The sequence below is a fragment of the Pleurodeles waltl genome, chromosome 6 (assembly GCF_031143425.1).
Source record: "Pleurodeles waltl isolate 20211129_DDA chromosome 6, aPleWal1.hap1.20221129, whole genome shotgun sequence".
In the NCBI taxonomy this organism is placed as follows: domain Eukaryota; kingdom Metazoa; phylum Chordata; class Amphibia; order Caudata; family Salamandridae; genus Pleurodeles; species Pleurodeles waltl.
The window spans coordinates 1,259,417,405-1,259,440,285 of NC_090445.1; positions in this window are offsets into that span (position 1 = coordinate 1,259,417,405).

The window sequence follows — 22,881 nt, forward strand, 5'->3', positions numbered from 1 at the left end:
CGGGTGCAGGCGCCGTTACCGGATTCAGCAGCGGCGTCGGTCCGGAGTCGTCCGAAGTCGATTTCCTTGGATTTCCACCAGCTTTCCTTTCAAGGGCCCAGGGACTGGATAGGGCACCACTTGTCAAAGCAGGAGTCTCTCCAGAGACTCCAGGTGCTGGCAGAGAGTAGTCTTTGCTGTCCCTGAGACTTCAAACAACAGGAGGCAAGCTCTAAATCAAGCCCTTGGAGATTTCTTCACAAGCTGGAAGGCACACAAAGACCAGTGTTTGCCCTCTTACTCTGGCAGAAGCAGCACTGCAGGAAAGCTCCGAAAAGCACAGTCACAGGCAGGGCAGCACTTCTTCCTCAGCTATCAGCTCTTCTCCAAGCAGAGGTTCCTCTTCGTTCCAGAAGTGTTTCTAAAGTCTGTAGATTTGGGTGCCCTTCTTATACCCAATTTAGTCTTTGAAGTCACCTTTCTTCAAAGGGGACTCACACCTACTTGTGAAATCCTGCCTTGCCCAGGCAAGGCCTCAGACACACACCAGGGGGTTGGAGCCGGCATTGTCAGAGGCAGGCACAGTCCTTTCAGATGAGAGTGACCACTCCACCCCTCCCTCCTAGCAGAGATGGCTAATCAGGAAATGCAGGTTACACCCCAGCCCCCTTTGTGTCACTGTCTGGTGCGAGGTGAAAAACAACCCAACTGTCAAACTGACCCAGACAGGGAATCCACAAACAAGGCAGAGTCACAGAATGGTTTAAGCAAGAAAATGCTCACTTTCTAAAAGTAGCATTTTCAAACGCACAATCTTAAAATCAACTTTACTAAAAGATGTATTTTTTAATTGTGAGTTCAGGGACCCCAAACTCCACATGTCCATCTACTCTCTAGGGGATTCTACACTTTAATCATATTTAAAGGTAGCCCCCATATTATCCTATGAGAGAGACAGGCCTTGCAATAGTGAAAAACGAAATTGGCAGTATTTCACTGTCAGGACATATAAACCACATTAATATATGTCCTACCTTATCCATACACTGCACCCTGCCCTTGGGGCTACCTAGGGCCTACCTTAGGGGTGCCTTACATGTAAGAAAAGGGAAGGTTTAGGCCTGGCAAGTGGGTACACTTGCCAAGTCGAATTTACAGTGTAAAAATACACTTACAGACACTGCAGTGGCAGGTCTGAGACATGATTACAGGGTTACTTGTGTGGGTGGCACAACCAGTGCTGCAGGCCCACTAGTAACCTTTGATTTACAGGCCCTGGGTACCTCTAGTGCACTTTACTAGGGACTTAACAGTAAAAAAAATATGCCAATCATGGAGAACCAATTACGTACACATTTTAAACAGGAGCACTTGCACTTTAGCACTGGTTAGCAGTGGTAAAGTGCCCAGAGTAACAAAAACAGTAAAATCAGAGTCCAGCACACATCAACAACCTGGGGAACAGAGGCAAAAAGTTAAGGGAGACCACGCCAAGGATGAAAAGTCTAACACGTGTCCCCCCCAGCTAAAAGTGGGGAGCAACTATCCAACCTCATGGGAGTTCTCATCACTAAGGCGAAAGAACCTGGACAGACCATCAGCATTGGCGTGCTCTGTACCAGGACGATGTTCCACCGTAAAGTCCATCCCCTGTAGGGAAATGGACCACCTCAACAGTTTTGGATTCTCACATCTCATCTGCATTAACCATCTGAGGGGCCTGTGGTCGGTCTGAACTCGGAAGTGAGTCCCAAACAAGAGGGTCTTAGCTTCTTCAGTGCCAAGACCACAGCAAACGCTTAGCGTTCTATGGCACTCCACCAACGTTCCCTGGGTAGTAACCTCCGGCTAATGAAGGCTACGGGTTGATCTAGGCCCTCTTCATTAAGCTGTGAAAGTACTGCTCCAATACCATGCTCTGAGGCGTCTGTTTGCACAACAAACTCCTTGGAGTAGTCAGGTGCCTGCAGCACAGGCGCTGTGCACATGGCAGCCTTCAGGGGATCAAAAGCGTTCTGGCAAGCCTCTGTCCAGATCACTTTCTTGGGTTGCTTCTTAGAAGTCAACTCAGTTAAGGGGGTAACAATGGTACCATATCCCTTAACAAACCTCCGGTAATATCCTGTGAGACCTAAAAAGGCTCTCACTTCAGTCTGGGTCTTGGGAGGCTCCCAAGCCAGAATCGTGTCAATCTTAGGCTGTAGGGGTGCCACCTGGCCACTCCCCACCTGGTGTCCTAAGTACACCACAGAACCATGCCCTATTTGGCACATGCTCGCCTTAATAGTGAGGCCTGCCTTCTGCAGGGCCTCTAACACTCTCCAGAGGTGTTGCAGGTGTTCCTCCCATGTGGAACTAAACACAGCAATGTCATCCAGGTAGGCGGCACTGAACTCATCCAGTCCTGCCAACACCTGGTTGACCAACCTCTGAAAGGTGGCAGGGGCGTTCTTCATCCTAAAGGGCATCACATTGAAGTGGAAGTGCCCATCTGGGGTAGAGAATGCTGACCTCTCCTTTGCCCCCTCAGTTAAGGCAATCTGCCAGTACCCAGATGTTAAATCAAACGTACTGAGGTACTTGGCAGCTCCTAACCGATCAATGAGCTTATCAGCTCGGGGGATGGGGTGTGCGTCAGTCTTGCTGACCGCATTGAGGCCCCGATAGTCCACACAGAACCTAAGTTCTGGAGTGGCACCAGGAGCAGCAGCCTTTGGGACCAATACCACTGGGCTGGCCCAAGGACTGCTGGAGTGCTCAATAACCCCTAGGGTTAACATTTTGGAGACTTCCTCCTTAATGCAAGCCCTGACCCTGTCAGCCACTCTGTAAACCTTATGTTTAACAGGTGTACTGTCCCCAGTGTCCACATCATGTGTGCACAGGTGTGTGACTCCTGGGATCAGGGAAAACAGCGAGGCGAACTGTCCCAACACGTGGCGACAGTCCCTCTGCTGTTCCTCAGTCAGGGAGGGGGAGAGGATCACTCCCTCCACAGACCCATCTTTCTCTCCTGCAGACAGGAGGTCAGGGAGAGGCTCACTCTCTTCCTCCACCCCGTCATCTGTCGCTAGGAGCATGGATAGCTCAGTTCGCTCAAAGTGTGGTTTGAGGCGGTTGACATGTAGGACCCTCAAAGGGTTCCTGGGGTATTGCAAGTCTACCAGATAGGTGACCTCGCTCTTTCTTTCCACCACCTCAAAAGGCCCAGTCCACTTATCTTGGAGAGCCCTAGGCTCCACTGGTGCCATGACCCACACTTTTTATCCAGGCTGAAACTCAACCAGAGTGGCATTCTGGTCGTACCACCATTTCATATCCTCCTGGCTTGCTTCCAGGTTCTCCTGAGCGAGACTCCTGAAGCAGGCAGTCTGGTTTCTTAGCGCCAGCATGTAGCTAAATACATCCTGGGGTGGTTTACTAGGAGCTTTCTCCAAAGCCTCCTTCACCAGACTGAGCGGTCCCCTCACAGGGTGGCCATAGATGAGCTCAAAGGGGCTAAAGCCAAGTCCCTTTTGAGGCACCTCCCTGTAAGCGAACAGAAGGCATTGCAAGAGGACATCCCACTTACGCCTCAAGGGCTCTGACAGGCCCTGAATCATGCCTTTCAAGGTGCGGTTGAATCTCTCAACCAGACCATTACTTTGGGGGTGGTAAGGGGTGGTGAACTTGTAGTTTACCCCACACACCTTCCAGAGAGACTTCATATAAGTGGATATGAAGTTTGTACCTCTATCAGATACCACTTCCTTGGGGAACCCCATGCGGGTAAAAACTCCCATCAAGGCATGTCCCACCACGGGGGCAGTGACCGTCCTTAGAGGAATGGCTTCTGGGTACCGGGTGGCATGGTCCACCAAGACCAGGATGAACCTGTCGCCCATGGCTGTCTTGGGGTCCAGAGGCCCCACAATGTCAATTCCAACCCGTTCAAAAGGAGTACTGACTACAGGTAAAGGTTGGAGGGGAGCTTTGCATTTCCCCCCACTCTTGCCACTTGCCTGACAAGTCTGACAAGACCTACAATAAGCAGCTGACTGCTTGTGCATCAAGGGCCAGTAAAAGTGGGAGACAAGCCTCTTATAGGTCTTGTCCTGCCCTAGATGTCCTGCCAACGGCACATCATGAGCCAAACCCAGTAGGAAGGCCCTGAAGCACTGGGGTACCACCAGCATACGAGCTGACCCAGGCTCAGGAACCTTAGGCTCACTACACAGGAGGCCATCCTCCCAATAAATCAGGTGAGTACCTGGCGCCTCGCCAGCCGCCTGGGCTGCAGCCTGCTGCCGTAGCCCCTCAAGAGTAGGGCACTCCTTCTGCACTGTGCAGAATGCTTCCCTGGTGGGTCCCCCTTCCTGCTGCCACTGCGACAGCTCAGGGACCTCCCCCAGTTCAGCCACCTGTTCCACTGTAGGCTCCGGGGCATCACCCTCAGGCTCTGCCTCCTCCCGGACCGTGGGAACTTCTGGGGCCGGTTTCCCGAGCCCCCTGCCCTTCCTCTTCTTGGCGGTCCCCTGGGCCACTGTTTCAGGCTCCAGGGACTCTTGACTACCCTGATTGGCTGCCATTGACCGGGTGGATACGCATACCCACCCAGGCAGACCCAACATCTCCAAGTGAGACCTGTGTTCCACCTCCTTCCAAGGGGAATCCTCCAGGTCGTTACCTAGCAAACAATCAACAGGCATGGTTGGACTCACAGCTACTTTCCAGGAACCTGAGACCCCCCACATTCAAAGGGAACCTGTGCCACTCTGCAGAGGCACTCAGAGTTGTCTACCGCAACTACTTGGTGAAGTACCCGGGGATCAATCTGCTCTTCAGACACCAGGTGACTCCTCACTGTAGTCACACTGGCTCCTGTGTCTCTCAGAGCCTCCACCCTCTGTCCATTGATGGTCACCCATTGCCTATATTTCTTAGTGTTATCAAGCACTAGGTTTCTCTGGACCATTTCACTGTCCCCTAGTGAGCCAAGGGTCATTTCTGCTGGTTCCCACCCACCTGAAACCAACTCCTCCCCAAGCGCTACACTGGCCAAACCCTGGGACGGTGCACCAGTGGGTGCCGGTGTACTTTTGGGGCATTTGGGGTCCCCCCTCACATGACCCACCTGGTCACATGCATAGCACTTACATGGGGGACCACCTGCCACTGGCTTCCCTTTGGACAACCATGGCTTCTTTTCACTGGGGGGTTGGGAATCCTTACCCTGGGAATCAGTTTGGGGCCCTTTAGAGAACTCCCCCTGTTTGTCCTTACCCCCTCCTTTTCTTCTGAGAGGGACCCCGCCTACCCTTGGCGTGGTCTCCCCCATACCTCCTTTGGACCCTGGCGCTCTCCCAGCGGTCCGCTTCCTGCGCAAGCTTCCTGGGGTCAGTCAGCTTGCTGTCAATGAGGTGCTGGCGCAGCTCTGGAAAACATAAACTGTACAAGTGCTCCCAAGCAATTAAATTGTAAAGCCCCTCATACGTGTTTACCTTACTGCCCTTCACCCAACCATCCAGTGACCTGGAAAAAGAATCAACGCATTCCAACCATGTTTGGGATTCCTTTCTCTTGTAGGATCTAAACTTCTCCTTGTACTGCTCAGGGGTGAGACCATACCTGGTGAGTAAGGCCTCCTTCATGACAGGGTAGGTGAGACTCTGAGCATCCCCTAAGGCCGTCAGTGTGTCCCTCCCCTCTGCCTCAAAATGCTTCCACAGGGCTGCCCCCCAATGAGCTTCAGGGACCAGGTTCATGTGGAGAGCTGACTCATAACCCTTGAACCACAAGTAGATATCATCCTCCCTCTTATAATCCCTCACAAGGTCTTTTGGGATGTGTACCCTTCTCTCCGGCTGCACTGTAGGATTGCTGCCACCATCCCTACTGGACTGGCTCCTCTGATCTAACTCCTTTAAGTTAAGCTCATGAGCCAGCTGCATCTTCCTTTCCTCAAGGACTGCTCTTCTCTCAACTCTTTCTTTCTCCAGATTGAGCTTCTGCAGCTCCAATTGGTATGCCCTCTCTGCCTGTCTGTCCTGCAACTCCTCAGGTGTCAGACCCTTGGATGAGACACTGCTACCCGCCCTGGAGACCTTCTCCCTGGACATAACAGGCCCACCCACAATACCATTGTGTACTGAACACTCTTCCTCATCCTCCTCATCTCCCTCATCCTCCGTGTGCCCTTCAGTGCTCTTGGCTGTCACCCAGGCCCTCAGCGCCTTTTGCAGCTCCTCCTTCCTGGATGAGCTCTTAATGGGACAGTCAAAACTTTTACAGAACTGTTTCAACTGAGCTTTGGTATAACTCTCCAATTTCTCAAGGTCAAAGTCAGCTCCAACTGATGCATCTCCAAGTAGAGACATGATGAAAGGTAAAAAGAGTGCAAAGTTCCAAATGCAGAAACAAGTTCCCAAATGAAGTTCAAAGTCAATCAAGGATCAGCGAAAAAAACAAAGTGGACGTAGGGAAAAATCCACAAAAAGAGAAAAAGCAAAAAATCTCAAGACAAGCAGTATGTTGTCACGTAGTGGTCTGAACTCAAACAGTAGTGTACACTTAATTACTGTATGTCAAGTACAAATACAAGTCCAAATTCCAACCGCTGATCACCAATGTTAGAAATGGGGTCTTTGGTTGACAGTCAGGTTACCCCCTGTTCATGCAAGGACCCTCACTCTAGTCAGGGAAAAAGAGAAATACCCTCAGCTAACCCCTGCTTACCCCCTTGGTAGCTTGGCAGAGCAGTGGGCTTAACTTCAGAGCGCTAGGTGTAAAGTATTTGTACCAATGCACACAGTAACTTAATGAAAACACTACAAAATGACACAACACCGGTTTAGAACAATAGGAAATATTTATCTAAACAAAACAAGACCAAAACGACAAAAATCTGACATACACAAGTCAAGTTATGAATTTTTAGAGATTAAACTCAAAAATAGCACTTAGAAACAAAAATGCTTCAATGAGATGTTAACACGGCGTCGTGACGGAGTCGTTCCCAGCCAGCGGCGCCGGACACGGAGTCGTGTAGACCCCCAAGTACAGTACCTTTGGTGAAGAGTGAAAACAAGCCGATGCGCGAAGTCGGGGATCGCGGCGTCTGTGCGAAACGTTGAATCTGTGCACTTCGAGCGGCGTCGGTCATGACGTGGTGCGGCGACTTCCACGGAGTCGCGGACTTCAGCGGGGCTGCTGCGGCGTCGGGGCTGCGAAGAGCGTCGCGTTCCAGCGCAGGTCACGGCGTCGGGTGCAGGCGGCGTTACCGGATTCAGCAGCGGCGTTGGTCCGGAGTCGTCCGAAGTCGATTTTCTTGGATTTCCACCAGCTTTCCTTTCAAGGGCCCAGGGACTGGATAGGGCACCACTTGTCAGAGCAGGAGTCTCTCCAGAGACTCCAGGTGATGGCTGAGAGAATCTTTGCTGTCCCTGAGACTTCAAACAACAGGAGGCAAGCTCTAAATCAAGCCCTTGGAGATTTCTTCACAAGATGGAAGGCACACAAAGTCCAGTCTTTGCCCTCTTACTCTGGCCGAAGCAGCACTGCAGGAAAGCTCCACAAAGCACAGTCACAGGCAGGGCAGCACTTCTTCCTCAGCTATCAGCTCTTCTCCAGGCAGAGGTTCCTCTTGGTTCCAGAAGTGTTTCTAAAGTCTGTAGATTTGGGTGCCCTTCTTATACCCATTTTAGTCTTTGAAGTCACCTTTCTTCAAAGGGGACTCACACCTACTTGTGAAATCCTGCCTTGCCCAGGCAAGGCCTCAGACACACACCAGGGGGTTGGAGCTGGCATTGTCAGAGGCAGGCACAGTCCTTTCAGATGAGCGTGACCACTCCACCCCTCCCTCCTAGCAGAGATGTCTAATCAGGAAATGCAGGTTACACCCCAGCACCCTTTGTGTCACTGTCTGGTGCGAGGTGAAAAACAACCCAACTGTCAAACTGACCCAGACAGGGAATCCACAAACAAGGCAGAGTCACAGAATGGTTTAAGCAAGAAAATGCTCACTTTCTAAAAGTACCATTTTCAAACGCACAATCTTAAAATCAACTTTACTAAAAGATGTATTTTTTAATTGTGAGTTCAGGGACCCCAAACTCCACATGTCCATCTACTCTCTAGGGGATTCTACACTTTAATCATATTTAAAGATAGCCCCCATATTATCCTATGAGAGAGACAGGCCTTGCAACAGTGAAAAACACATTACTATGGGGGTCATTCTGACCCTGGCGGTAAAATCCGCCAGGGCCAACGACCGCGGGAGCACCGCCAACAGGCTGGCGGTGCTCCCATGGCCATTCTGACCGCAGCGGTACAGCCGCGGTCAGAAACGGAAAACCGGCGGTGTACCGCCGGTTTCCCGCTGCCCTGGGGAATCCTCCATGGTGGCGCAGCTTGCTGCGCCGCCATGGGGATTCAGACCCCCATACCGCCATCCTGTTCCTGGCGGTTTTGGCCGCCAGGAACAGAATGGCGGTATGGGGTGTCGTGGGGCCCCTGGGGGCCCCTGCAGTGCCCATGCCAATGGCATGGGCACTGCAGGGGCCCCCGTAACAGGGCCCCACAAAGATTTTCAGTGTCTGCCATGCAGACACTGAAAATCGCGATGGGTGCAACTGCACCCGTCGCACCCCTTCCACTCCGCCGGCTCCATTCGGAGCCGGCATCCTCATGGAAGGGTGTTACCCGCTGGGCTGGAGGGCGGCCTTCTGGCGGTCGCCCGCCAGCCCAGCGGGAAACCCAGAATACCCGCTGCGGTCTTTTGACCGCGCAGCGGTATTCTGGCGGTTCCAGCCAGGCCGGCGGCTTCCGCCGCCGGCCGGGGTCAGAATGACCCCCTAAATGTCCTGCCTTATCCATACACTGCACCCTGCCCTTGGGGCGACCTAGGGCCTACCTTAGGGGTGCCTTACATGTAAGAAAAGGGAAGGTTTAGGCCTGGCAAGTGGGTACACTTGCCAAGTCGAATTTACAGTGTAAAAATACATACACTTACAGACACTGCAGTGGCAGGTCTGAGACATGATTACAGGGTTACTTGTGTGGGTGGCACAACCAGTGCTGCAGGCCCACTAGTAACCTTTGAGTTACAGGCCCTGTGCACCTCTAGTGCACTTTACTAGGGACTTAACAGTAAAACAAATATGCCAATCATGGAGAACCAATTACGTACACATTTTAAACAGGAGCACTTGCACTTTAGCACTGGTTAGCAGTGGTAAAGTGCCCAGAGTAACAAAAACAGTAAAATCAGAGTCTAGCACACATCAACAACCTGGGGAACAGAGGCAAAAAGTTAAGGGAGACCACGCCAAGGATGAAAAGTCTAACAGTGTTAATTTAAGCAAAGGCTGAGTCTCTATTATACAAGAGGCATAAATCTTTTATAAATGACTTACCCACTCCTGCACTCCAAAGCATAAATATTATGACCCATAAACTTTTAGAACTTTTCTCAGTTGCAGTTTGTCTTACACTTTCTTAAATTCTTTGTTACTTTGCAAGATTTGTCCTGCAAATCAAATCTTTATAGTTCCAGGTTAGACTCACTCAGTTTGTAATGACTTGTGGTACCTCACTAAGGGCCACATGCACGAAGCATTTTCCACGCCGCAAACAGTAAATCAGGCCACTTGAGACGTGGAAAATGCTATTTGGGATGTACAGACCCATTTTTGTGATTCTGTAATCTATTTACCGAATCGCAAAAAGGGTTTGCAAGTCGCAACTAGGAAGGGGTGTTCCCTTCCTAATTGCGAGTCGCAGTCCCATGTATGATTATTTTGTGATCGCGAATGCGGTCGCAAAACAATCGCATTTAGCACCAGTTTCAAACTGGTGCTAACTGTAGGAAAGTACCATCTTGCCTGGCATTTATTATTATTTTTTTTCTTAGTCCTCATTCACCCTAGGCAGTGTATAGAGCTTCCTTTACTTGTCAACCGACACATGGGAAGTTACTTTCGGCCAGGGGTTACCCTCTCTTCTCGACCAATCCTTAGACTATCTTAAGTCCCCAAGGATTTCAGAGTAGGGTGTGTAATCATCGGACCAATGACACAAAACCATATCAATTTCAACAAACAATAAAAAAAATAAAAGTAAAGTTACAACCCTCAGTGATCTATTTTCCAATCCAACAATGGTGCCCAGAAATCCCCTCGCACCTTATCCTTTCCTCCTATAGCTTGATCTAAATCTGCTATACTTAATATATCTCTAAGCCATTCTGCATATCCTGGCGGAGCCGTCGACATCCATTTCCTGCATATTTCTCGTCTCCCCAGCACTATTGCATAGAATACTAACTTTTTCTCTCTCACCGTAACAGGCCGTCCCAACCAATCCTGGGCTTGCCCGAAAATGATCAACCTTAAGGAGGCCTCTATTCTCTGTTTCAGAATACTCGAAATTGCTCCACATACTTCTTCCCAAAAGTGACGGACATCCAAGCATTCCCAAAACATATGAATATCTGTAGCTTGGGCCACCCCACATTTTGAACAGTTCACCCCCTGGCCTCCTTTCATTTTAGATAATTTATCTGGGGAAATGTAAGCTCTATGTAGCGTGTAATAATGTTTTTTCTTTAGCACAGCGGGTTTCACTGTACCATGGAGCAGTGCTAATGACTCCTTCCACCACCTTTCAAGCAGTTCTTCCGAAAAACAATCTCCCCACAGTTTTGCAGGAAGGTCAAAAACGCCATCTACCCCTTCCAGGATCCCCCAGTACCAAGCTGACACTTTGTGGGGGCCTATTAAAGGGCACGGGATAATCACATCCAAAGGGTTGTTCTTACCCACACCTTCCTTAATCCCTTTGGCCCATTCTCTAACTTGCAAATATTTCCACCTAGACAAGGCTCCTCTTGTTAGTAACACTAATTCTTCCCATAAAAGCAGGTCTCCTTCAAAAAACAACTCTCCCCAGTGCTCTACTCCCGCCTGTTTTAACGGTAGCGCTAGTATGTCTTGAAAACATTCTGGAGTACCCGGGGAATCCCAAATAGGTGCATTGGAGTTATAATAGGTTAGTTTTACTAATCGTCTGATCCGATACCAACATTCCGCTAGGCCCCGCATAATTTTCAGCCTAATCTTCTTGTAGAATTTGGGGTCCCCAAATTTAAAAATAAAGTTTGTTGACGCACCCTTAATATTAGAAGCCATTGTTTTGAACATTAGACCAACTGTTGTAGAGTCCGATGTGGAAAAAACTCTAAAGTTTTTTAAAAGGAAAGCCCAAGCATAATATTGCAAATCCAATAATGCCAAACCTCCCTTTTGCTTACGCGCCTCAACTTTCTCCTTGAAATTCTAACCCTCTTAGAGTTCCAAATAAAATCGCTTATTAGGCACTGCATTTTTTCTATATATTTTTTCTGCATAGGGAGTGGAGAAGTTGGAAACAAAAAATTCCATTTTGGGAGAATAGACATTTTTACCAAGTTAACCCTGCCTATAATAGACAAAGGGAGATGGGTCCAGCCCTTTAATAGGCACTTACATTCCAACAGTAATTTAACCTGATTCCTCTCTACTAGTTGATCAATGTTTTGAGGTATCAAAATTCCCAAATATCTGATTTCCTTCTTTCAATGGACTGATTTATAATCCATATTCCATGCCATTATCTCTGTTTTTTCTACATTCACCTGATACCCTGAAATCTTGCCAAATTCTACCGCAAGCCTAATAGCCTCAGGGAATGCCGTTGAAAGATTATCAGTAAAAAGCAGAAGATCGTCTGCGTACAGAGATAGCTTTTTCTCCCAGCCCTGACAACGGAAAGGGGAAATCACCCTGTTTCGCCGAATCTTTCTTGCAAAAGGCTCCATATGCAAATTAAACAGTACAGGGGATAACGGGCAACCCTGTCTAGTACCCCTTGTAATAACAATTGGGCCGGTAAGATTCCCATTCACTAATATTCTGGCGGTGGGGGCCTTATAGATTTGATTTACTACCCCACACACATTAGTTCCCAGATTAGCCTTCCTTAACAGAAACTTTAGATAGTCCCAATTTACTTGATCGAAGGCTTTAGCTGCATCAATTGTAATAATCCCCAAAGGGGAATCGAGTGATACCGCAAGGTCTATTGCCCCAATCAATTCGTAAGTCAACTCGTGGAGGTATCTACCTTTTGAAAAGCCCTTCTGATCTGAGTGTATTAAGTTATTTGCAACTTTATTTAGTCTGTCCGCTATAATTTTAGAAAATAGCTTATAATCACTGTTCAAAAGCAAGATTTGCTCAGTATGGGAGGACATGGCGGGCTGCGTTAGGGCCGTCACGGCCGCAGCTCGCTAGACGTGACGTCTGCCGTACCTGGGGGGGCGTGGCACCCACGTGGAGAGGATCGGCCGAATGTGTTGGGAGGAAGCGCTACTCCCGGAGAGCCGCTCGCGCTGTAATCCGGACGAGGCACACGGCGGGAGACTCCGGCACTGGGGACGTGCCGCACTGGAGCTCCGCCGGGCGCGCAGAGGATCGGCAAGGATTCCCCTTCGGGGGAATCCCGGAAACGCCAGCACCGGCAAGGCTCCTGGGAAGACATCCCGGGAGCTTGGTAGCGCGGTTATACGCGCTCCCTTTGACATACCAAGAAGAGCCAGCGAGAAAGTAGCTGGTGCTGGAGCCTCAGGCAAGGCTCGAGAGGAGGAGAAGAGCCCCGCCCCACCCCAGCCTTCCATCAGCTTATGGCAGGTGGGGGGGCAGGGGTTGGGGATAAAGGGGGACAGAAGGGATCCGTTGGCTAGTAATAGCCTAGGGAAGCTGAAGGGAAAGGGAAAAACCCCGGCTCTGGCGAACTGCCCAAAAAAAAAAAGAGAAGGGATTGAAGGAAGAACAAAAATAAAACATAGATTGACACCCTCTTTAAGGTCTTACTTTAGGGCTGGGCCAGAGGATATTATGCTAGTGCCGGGGCAAGGGAAAATGGATACTTTTGTGATTAAAGACGTTGGAAGTGGTACAGATGCTGGTAAGGAGGCCGAAGAAGGTTTTCCCCCTTATTTGCAAATTCACCCTTGCACGAGAATACACAAGCTGGTATGGGTGCTGATATGATATGTCAAGGTGATATGCTGCCCACTCCACGACAGGAGGAATTAGGCCAAGTAGCACAAGTCGTTAGTCCCCCCCCAGATCTGAGGCATACCCCCTCTATGGAGGAAGTGATCCTCTCCATATCGGAGGATATAAAGAAAGGGTTTGCAAGTTCGGAGTGTAATCAAGGCGAAATTCGAGAAGCTTGCGAGGTATTGGAAAAAAAATTCGATAACTTGATGGAGAGGATCCAGACTTTAGAGTAAACAGTGGGGGGGATAAAGGAGGAGTTGAAGCTCCACGAGGATGAAATCCGAGGCCTGAGTGAAAAAGAACAAGGCTTACAAGTTAGGATCGAGCATCTGGAAAACCACTCACGTAGGAACAACTTAAAATTGTTAAAAGTTCCGGAAGGAGCAGAAGGAGTAAATCTTAAGTCATACGTTGTCTCACTAATCAAATCGGTCTGTGAGCTGGAGGAAAGTAATGAAGAGATCTAAAGAGACATTCAGAGAGTCCACCGGGATCCCTTCACGAGGCGGCCCAATAGTACAAGACCAAGGAAAAGTTTTGTTAATTTCTTAACTTATCATCTATAAGAGAAAATTTTGACCAAGGCGTTACAACAGAAGGCATTAAAGATGGATTATGTGACTTTTGAGATCAGATCTGACTTATCTAAAATCACTATGGACAGGCAGTGGGAGCTGGGAAAAAGGCTAGATGAATTCAAAAAACTTGGAGCCACGGCTCAATTGAAATTCACAGTTTTTTTACGAATAATGCATAATAACAAAATGTATAATATAAGAGAGATAGATAAGGCAGATGAATTGTTAGATGCTATTAGGAAAGAACAGGCTGATCATGTGTAATATTTGCAATAAGTTTTTGAATTTTGTGCCCCCCAGGTAGGCAGGGCACTCTAAAATCAGGCCCATGGTGGCTGACATAGTGGGGGGGTTCTCCTTGGGAGGGGTTAGGGAAGGGGGGTACAAGGGGGTGAGTTTTTGGGGATAAGGTCAGAAATTGTTTCTCGTTCACCTAGGCGGTGGGGTGGTGGGTTAATTTTAAATGACTAAAATCGGCATAGGCCAGGGGGAGGGCAAGCTTATGATAAAACTTCTCTCGTGGAATATTAATGGGTTGAGAACTAAGTCGAGACGAAATAGAATTCTTCAATATTTAAAAGATTCCCCGGCGCAAATTTTATATTTTTGCAGGAAACTCACTTGGCGGAGGATGAGTGTAAAGAGTTATTTTGCACTCAAAAGTGGGTGCAACTGTGTTTTTGCACCTCCCATAATTTTCATACAAGGGGGGTAGCCATTTTAATTAAGCAAGGATTTCAAGTCAGAGCAGAAATCTTCGAAATAAAGACAGACCAAGCTGGTCGGTGGATTATAGTAAAATTACAGGTGAATGAAATATCTTTAGTTCTGGCTGGCTATTACGGCCCAAACTGCGACGATAGCGGACCTTTAAAGAAAGTATTCTCTCAGCTTATTGAATTCTCAGATTCAGTTATTATGGCGGGTGACTTTAATGTGGTTCTGGACAATAGATTGGATAGGTCTGACTCTTGTAGGTCTTTGGGTACACCCAAAGTGCAATGTTTTTTAAAGAGAATGATGAAAGACCAAGGTCTGTGTGATATTTGGCGGAAGAAGAAAGGGGAGACTAGAGCCTTCTCCTTTTTTAATAAGAAATATAGCCACGCGTCACGTATCAATTATTTCCTAGTCGATGAAAGGTTGTTGGAAAACGTTGAAGAAGTCGAATATCTGCCGCCACATTTGTCGGATCATGCGGCAGTAATTCTGCATTTGTCTGCTCCACAGAGAAGGCTGGTTAGAAGATGGACATTGGAGCGTGCACTATTATTAAATGAAGATGTCTTGCTGTACGTACGTAGGGAATCCGTGGCCTTCTTTAACATTAACATAGGGTCGGCACCATAATCAGTGGTTTGGGATTCTTTTAAGGCGGTAATACGAGGGGTACTCAAAAGTATAGCATGCTACAAATATAAAGTGTTTAGAGACAAAATAAGGGCTTTATAGCAGGAGATGCTGTTAAAAACCGAAGTGTTGGTTGGTAGAGGGGTTGGGTCGCAGGAGGAGGAGACTGGAAGAGTGGAATTGGCTGAGTTAAGATCGCAACTGGCTGATATTTTGCAGGCACACATTGCGAAAAGATGGGAGGTCAGCAAATTAAGACACTTTGAATATGGGGAAAATTCAGGTAAGCTGTTAGCTTGGAAAGCCAAATCAGATCAGGTTAGGAGCCAGATCAAGGAAATAATGATTGAGGATACAGGTGAAAAACTGATATATAGGGAGGATATTGAACGTGGGTTTCAAGATTTTTATGTATCCCTGTATACGGAACATGTGGATGGGCAAGTAAAGCGGGTAGAAAACTGGCTAGCTCAAGATTCCTTGCCACAGATTTCGCAACAAACTCGGGAATGGTTAAATGGCCCTATTACGGCTGAGGAGGTAAGGGCGGCCCTAGCGGGGGGCAAAGACGGGAAAGCTCCGGGCCCCGACGGTATCCCGGTGGAGGTGTATAAAGCCTTAGGGGATCTTATAAGCCCAATTTTGTTGCAATTATTCGGTAGAATCTTTCTTAATGAGATAGATATGCCTCTCTCTTGGAATGAAGCGGTTATCACGTTGATTTTGAAGCCGGGTAAAAATCCGACTAACCGTGCATCTTGCAGACCTATCTTGCCTGGCATTTTACCCCCATATTTCACTGTATATATGTTGTTTTAGTTGTATGTGTCACTGTGACCCTGCCAGACAGGGCCCCAGTGCTCTGTATGTGTTACCTGTGTTATGACTAACTGTCTCACTGAGGCTCTGCTAATCAGAACCTCAGTGGTTATGCTCTCTCATTTCTTTCCAAATTGTCACTAACAGGCTAGTGACCAATTTTACCAATTTACATTGGCATATCGGAACACCCTTATAATTCCCTAGTATATGATACTGAAGAACCCAGGGTATTGGGGTTCCAGGAGATCCCTATGGGCTGCAGCATTTCTTTTGCCACCCATAGGGAGCTCTGACAATTCTTACACAGGCCTGCCACTGCAGCCTGAGTGAAATAACGTCCACGTTATTTCACAGCCATTTTACACTGCACTTAAGTAACTTATAAGTCACCTATACATCTAACCTTTACCTGGTAAAGGTTGGGTGCTAAGTTACTTAGTGTGTGGGCACCCTGGCACTAGCCAAGGTGCCCACACATTGTTCAGGGCCATTTCCCCAGACTTTGTGAGTGCGGGGATACCATTACACTCGTGCACTATACATAGGTCACTACCTAAGAATAGCTTCACAATGGTAATTCCGAATATGGCCATGTAACATGTCTAAGATCATGGAATTGCCCCACCAATGCCATCCTGGTATTGGGGAGACAATCCCATGATTCCCCGGGTCTCTAGCACAGACCCGGGTACTGTCAAACTGCCTTTTCCGGGGTTTCACTGCAGCTGCTGCTGCCAACCCCTCAGACAGGTTGCTGCCCTCCTGGGGTCCAGCCAGTCTTGGCCCAGGAAGGCAGAACAAAGGACTTCCTCAGAGAGAGGGTGTTACACCCTCTCCCTTTGGAATAAGGTGTCAGGGCTGGGGAGGAGTAGCCTCCCCCAGCCTCTGGAAATGCTTTGATGGGCACAGATGGTGCCCATCTCTGCATAAGCCAGTCTACACCGGTTCAGGGATCCCTCAGCCCTGCTCTGGCACGAAACTGGACAAAGGAAAGGGGAGTGACCACTTCCCTGACCTGCACCTCCCCTGGGAGGTGCCCAGAGCTCCTCCAGTGTGCTCCAGACCCCTGCCATCTTGGAAACAGAGGTGCTGCTGGCACACTGGACTGCTCTGAGTGGCCAGGGCCAGCAGGTGACGTCAGAGACTCCTTCTGATAGGCTCATTCAGGTGTAGCTAGCCTATCCTCTCTCCTAGGTAGCCAAACCTCCTTTTCTGGCTATTTAGGGTCTCTGCTTTGGGGAATTCCTTAGATAACGAATGCAAGAGCTCATCAGAGTTCCTCTGCATCTCTCTCTTCACCTTCTGCCAAGGAATCGACTGCTGACCCCGCTGGAAGCCTGCAAAACTGCAACAAAGTAGCAAAGATAACTACTGCGACCTTGTAACGCTGATCCTGCCGCCTTCTCGACTGTTTTCCTGGTGGTGCATGCTGTGGGGGTAGTCTGCCTCCTCTCTGCACTAGAAGCTCCGAAGAAATCTCCCGTCGGTCGACGGAATCTTCCCCCTGCAACCGCAGGCACCAAAGAACTGCATCACCGGTCCTCTGGGTCTCCTCTCAGCACAACGAGCGAGGTCCTTTGAACTCAGCAACTCTGTCCAAGTGACTCCCACAGTCCAGTGACTCTTCAGTCCAAGTTTGGTGGAGGTAAGTCCTTGCCTCCCCACGCTAGACTGCATTGCTGGGAACCGCGTGTTTTGCAGCTACTCTGGCTCCTTTGCACTCACCGAGGATTTCCTTCATGCACAACCAAGCCTGGGTCCCCGGCACTCTAACCTGCATTGCACAACGTCCTGAGTTGTCCTCCGGCGGTGTGGGACTCTCTTGTGCAACTTCGGGTGAGCACCGATTCACTCCACTTCGTAGTGCCTGTTCCGGCACTTCTGTGGGTGCTGCTTGCTTCTGAGTGGGCTCCTTCTCTTGCTGGGCACCCCCTCTGTCTCCTCACGCAATTGGCGACATCCTGGTCCCTCCTGGGCCACAGCAGCATCCAAAAACCCTAACCATGACCCTTGCAGCTAGCAAGGCTTTTTTGCGATCTTTCTGCGGGAAAACACTTCTGTACGACTCTTCACGACGTGGGACATCCATCCTCCAAAGGGAAAGTTTCTAGCCCTTGTCGTTCGTGCAGAATCCTAACCTTCTACCATCCGGTGGCAGCTTCTTTGCATCCACAGCTGGCATTTCCTGGGCATCTGCCCACTCCCGACTTGATCGTGACTTTTGGACTTGGTCCCCTTGTTCCACAGGTACTTTCGTCTGGAAATCCGTCGTTGTTGCATTGCTGGTGTTGGTCTTTCCTGCAGAATTCCCCTATCACGACTTCTGTGCTCTTTGGGGAACTTAGGTGCACTTTGCACCCACTTTTCAGGGTCTTGGGTGGACTATTTTTCTAATCCTCACTGTTTTCTTACAGTCCCAGCGACCCTTTACAAGGTCACATAGGTTTGGGGTCCATTCGTGGTTCGCATTCCCCTTCTAGAGTATATGGTTTGTGTTGCCCCTATCCCTATGTGCCCCCATTGCATTCTATTGTGACTATACATTGTTTGCACTGTTTTCTATTGCTATTACTGCATATTTTGGTATTGTGTACATATATCTTGTGTATATTTGCTATCCTCATACTGAGGGTACTCACTGAGATACTTTTGGCATATTGTCATAAAAATAAAGTACCTTTATTTTTAGTTTATCTGTGTATTGTGTTTTCTTATGATATTGTGCATATGACACTAGTGGTACTATAGAAGCTTCACTCGTCTCCAAGTTCAGCCCAAGCTGCTCTGCTAAGCTACCTTTTCTATCAGCCTAAGCTGCTAGACACCCCTCTACACTAATAAGGGATACCTGGGCCTGGTGCAAGGCGTAAGTATCCCTTGGTACTCACTATATGCCAGTCCAGCCTCCTACATTGGTTGTGCAGCGGTGGGATCAGTACTTTGCAACTACTTACCACTTTTGTCATTGTACTTTTCATAAGAGAAAAATATACAAAACAAGTTCAGTGTATGTACACCTAACCAAAAAGTTTTGCTTTTCTTCTCTCACTTCTTTACTAAGTGCTGAAAAGTACCTCTAAACTTTCAAAAAGTTCTTAAAAAGTTTTAAAAGTTTTTTTTCTGTCCTTTAAAAAGTTCTGAAAACTTTTTCTTTCTTTTTCCGTCCTTTGAACCTTTTCTATTATGTCTGGTACAGGTCAAACTCTGGATCTGTCCAAGACTGCTTATGACCACCTTAGCTGGAAGGCAGCAAGGAGTCTCTGTGTAGAAAGAGGTTTAGGGGTAGGGAAGAATCGCTCTAGAGAACTATTAGTTAGCATGCTAGTTGAACAAGATAAGACTTTTGTTGGTACTTCTGGTGAGAAATAAGCTGATGGTTCCCACTCTGATTCTGGGGCACCCCTAGCAAAAGATTTGGGAGGGAATCTTTCCAACCTGCCCCTTAGCAGGCCACCTAGCATAGCCGGTACTGATGTGAATTCACATCACAGTAAAAGTGTTGCTTCACATCACAGTAATAGTGATGCTTCTCATCACAGTAGAAGTGTCACTTCTGTAGGCCAGAATGTTAGTGTGCCATCTGTTAGGGCCAGGTCTCCCTCTGTTCATTCTCACCATTCTTCTGTTTCAAGACATGCCCAACCCACCCACCCTGATGACAGAATGTTAGAAAGGGAGCTCAATAGATTGAGAGTGGAAGAATCCAGGCTGAAGCTCAAGAAGCAACAGCTGGATTTAGATAGGCAGTCCTTGGAAATAGAAAGAGAAAGACAGAAATTGGGTTTTGAAACCCATGGTGGCAGCAGCAGTATTCCAAATAGTCATCCTGCAAAAGAGCATGATTCTAGGAATCTGCACAAGATAGTTCCCCCTTACAAGGAGGGGGATGACATTAACAAGTGGTTTGCTGCACTTGAGAGGGCCTGTGTTGTTCAGGAGGTCCCTCAAAGGCAGTGGGCTGCTATCCTATGGCTATCTTTCAATGGAAAGGGTAGGGATAGGCTCCTACTGTAAAGGAAAGTGAAGCCAATAATTTTACAGTTCTTAAGAATGCACTCCTAGATGGTTATGGCTTAACCACTGAACAGTACAGGATGAAGTTCAGAGAAACCAAAAAGGAGTCTTCACAAGACTGGGTAGACTTTGTTGACCATTCAGTGAAGGCCTTGGAGGGGTGGTTACATGGCAGTAACGTTTCTGACTATGAAAGCCTGTTTAACTTAATCCTGAGAGAGCATATTCTTAATAATTGTGTGTCTGATTTGTTACACCAGTACCTGGTAGACTCTGATCTGACCTCTCCCCAAGAATTGGGAAAGAAGGCAGACAAATGGGTCAGAACAAGGGTGAACAGAAAAGTTCATACAGGGGGTGACAAAAATGGCAAGAAGAAGGATGGTAAGTCTTCTGACAAGGGTGGGGACAAATCTAAAAATGAGTCTTCATCAGGCCCACAAAAAGACTCTGGTGGGGGTGGTGGGCCCAAATCCTCTTCAAATCAAAACAAAGAAAAGAAACCATGGTGCTATTTGTGTAAAATAAAAGGCCATTGGACAACAGATCCCAGTTGTCCAAAGAAAAGCACCAAGCCTCCTACCACTACAACCCCTGCTGCTACACCTAGTGCCCCTAGTAATAGCAGTGGTGGTGGGAGCAAACCTACTAATAGCCAATCCAAGGGAGTAGCTGGGCTCACTTTTGGTAACTTAGTTGGGTTTGGCCTTGTTAGGGAGACCACAGAGGCTGTGTTAGTCTCTGAGGGGGCTATTGATTTAGCCACCTTGGTTGCTTGTCCCCTTAATATGGATAAGTACAAGCAACTTCCCCTAATAAATGGTGTTGAGGTTCAGGCCTACAGGGACACAGGTGCCAGTGTTACCATGGTAATAGAGAAACTGGTCCACCCTGAATAACACCTACTTGGTCACCAGTACCAAGTAACCGATGCTCATAACAACACACTTAGCCACCCCATGGCTGTTGTAAATCTCAACTGGGGGGGTGGTTACTGGTCCAAAGAAAGTTGTGGTTGCCTCAGATTTACCTGTAGACTGTCTACTAGGAAATGATTTAGAGACATCAGCTTGGTCAGATGTGGAGTTGGAGGCTCATGCAGCAATGCTGGGCATTCCAGGGCATATTTTTGCTTTAACCAGGGCTCAGGCCAAAAAGGAAAAAGGACAGGGTGACTTGGATCCTGGAAGAATGGACCAAGTGCTCCCTAAAGCTAGGGTTAGTAAGGGTAAATCACTACCTACTATCCCTCCCTCTACAGTGAATTCAACTTCTGAGGAAGAAGAATTTCCACCCTGTGCAGAACCTACACCAGAGGAGCCGGAAGCAGACACTGCTGAGCTTTTAGGTGAAGGGGGGCCTGCCAGGGAGGAGCTGAGTGTGGCACAGCATACCTTTCCCACACTAGAGAGTCTAAGGCAGCAAGCTGTCAAACAAGCTAATGGGGATGTCAGTGACCCTCACAGAGTTTACTGGGAGGACAACCTCTTGTACACTGAAGCAAGGGATCCAAAACCTGGAGCTGCCAGGAGATTGGTGATTCCTCAGGAGTACAGGAAGTTCCTCCTAACTCTAGCCCACGACATTCCCTTAGCTGGACATTTGGGGCAAATGAAAACTTGGGACAGGCTTGTTCCCTTGTTTCATTGGCCTAGAATGTCAGAGGACACAAAGGAATTTTATAAGTCCGGTGAAACCTGTCAAGCCAGTGGCAAGACAGGCGGCACCCCAAAGACACCCCTTATCCAACTGCCTGTGGTTGGGGTTCCCTTTGAAAGGGTAGGGGTTGACATAGTTGGCCCCCTTGACCCTCCTACTGCTTCTGGCAATAGGTTTATCTTGGTGGTAGTGGACCATGCCACCAGATATCCTGAAGCAATTCCTCTAAGGACCACTACAGCTCCTGCAGTGGCAAAGGCCCTCCTGGGAATCTTTTCCAGGGCGGGCTTCCCAAAAGAGGTGGTATCAGACAGGGGAAGCAATTTCATGTCTGCTTTCTTAAAGGCCATGTGGAAGGAATGTGGTGTGACATACAAGTTCACCACACCCTATCATCCACAAACAAATGGACTGGTGGAGAGATTTAACAAAACTCTCAAAGGCATGATTATGGGACTCCCTGAAAAACTCCGCAGGAGATGGGATATCCTCTTACCTTGCCTCCTTTTTGCTTACAGGGAGGTACCCCAAAAAGGAGTGGGCTTCAGCCCCTTTGAACTCCTATTTGGACACCCTGTGAGAGGTCCTCTAACACTTGTTAAGGAGGGTTGGGAACAACCTTTAAAAGCTCCAAAGCAAGACATAGTGGACTATGTACATGGCCTAAGATCTAGGATGGCTGAGTACATGAAAAAGGCCAGTAAAAACCTTCAGGCCAGCCAAGAGCTCCAAAAGCAATGGCATGACCAGAAGGCTGTTTTGGTTCAGTACCAACCAGGGCAGAAAGTGTGGGTCTTGGAGCCTGTGGCACCAAGAGCACTCCAAGACAAATGGAGTGGACCCCACATAATTGTTGAAAAGAAGGGTGAAGTCACCTACTTAGTTGACTTAGGCACTGCCAGGAGTCCCCTTAGGGTGCTCCATGTCAATCGCCTGAAACCCTACTATGACAGGGCTGATCTCACCCTGCTCATGGCAACAGATGAGGGTCAGGAAGAAGAGAGTGACCCTCTCCCTGATCTCTTCTCTTCCACAGAACAAGATGCTCTAGTGGAAGGTGTAGTTTTGGCAGATTGTCTTACTGCAGAGCAGAAAGACCACTGCATAAATCTCCTGGGTCAGTTTTCTGAACTCTTCTCTACTGTGCCAGGCACCACTTCTTGGTGTAAGCACACTATAGATACTGGAGACAGCTTGCCTGTCAAAAGTAAAATCTATATGCAGCCTGACCATGTCAGAGACTGCATAAAGCAAGAAGTACAGAAAATGCTTGAACTGGGAGTGGTTGAGCACTCTGAAAGTCCATGGGCCTCTCCTGTGGTACTTGTACCAAAACCTCATTCCAAGGATGGAAAGAAGGAAATGCGGTTTTGTGTAGACTAATGAGGTCTCAACCA